Here is a 1,172-nt window from a genome sequence, read left to right on the forward strand (position 1 = left end):
AAGTAATCAAACAAATTAGTCAGTGTATACCTACTATGTATTTAAGTACATATCAATACCTATAGATTAAGAAGATACGTCAGCCTTAGACATGGGTCGCGGACGAATTCTAACAAGCACCCGTGGCCTCTTCACTTATGTGGCTCGACGAAACACAGTGGGGTTTTAGTCAGTAGGAATCCGACATAACCCACGACCTCTTCCCCGGGAGTCGTGGGTATCAATGTAATATTTCCTCACTATAAAAAAGCCTTAGACGTTTAAAGATAATTAATATTTTAATTAATTACTTATCTAGAACTATATTCACATTTCGTGAGCTGTTAAAATTGCATATTGTCGAATGTTACTGGTTCCTTTTTCGGTGTGTTGCACGACGCCAATATTAATGCAGACTAAACGTTACTGATTATTATTCGTTTACAAACCAACTAGCTGTGTGCCTCGGCTTCTCCCGAGGTACAATCATGGCCAATGTCACTCAGTGAAGTTGGAGCTATTTAATGGTGAATTTTTGAGATCGTTAGGAACATACAAAAATACGCTTTTTTATAATATTAGTGTACACGTTAACAGCACACTTTCGGACGTAATCAAAAAGCACAGAGTGAACACAAATTTACTATTTATTGCGAATGTGTGAACAGGCTCGCGACGTTACTTAAAATTTATGAGAATGTTTTTGTAATTGTTCTGTATGCTTTATTTTAATTACAATACTGTAAATGATAATCAGTAAGACACTAACACAAATACAAATTTTAGAATAAAGTAAAAAAACACTTTATATTAAAAAAAAAAAACAAAACGTGTATCTGTTTCCGCCCGGGATCGAACCGGGGACCTTGTGCGTGTGAAGCACACGTGATAACCGCTACACTACGGAAACTTGATTACCTGTCACAAAATCTTATTACAATTACCTAAGCAAGGCAGCAAAGTGTCTAATCATAAGTAAATTTTAAAACATAATATAAAATTTTCTTACCTTTAAAGATAATGCTGATAAATATTTCAGCAGTCTGTCTACTTTAGCTTCCGAATAATAATGCTGCAATAATTATTATATCTATCATACATATAACTATCATACTCTTATTATCATACTATGATCGAGTCCGGGAACAAAATATTATGATTCTTTTAGTACAATCATAAAACACTATAAATAC

At 33.9% G+C, this 1,172-nt stretch overlaps 1 non-coding gene across 1 annotated transcript; it reads right to left on the reverse strand.

Annotated features, from left to right (window-relative positions):
* Window positions 1-816: 816 nt before the first annotated feature.
* Window positions 817-889, reverse strand: Trnav-cac. Its single transcript has one exon. It is a non-coding gene; the product is annotated as a tRNA-Val (tRNA).
* Window positions 890-1,172: the final 283 nt, after the last annotated feature.

Source organism: Zerene cesonia, chromosome 7 (assembly GCF_012273895.1).
Source record: "Zerene cesonia ecotype Mississippi chromosome 7, Zerene_cesonia_1.1, whole genome shotgun sequence".
In the NCBI taxonomy this organism is placed as follows: Eukaryota; Metazoa; Arthropoda; class Insecta; order Lepidoptera; family Pieridae; genus Zerene; species Zerene cesonia.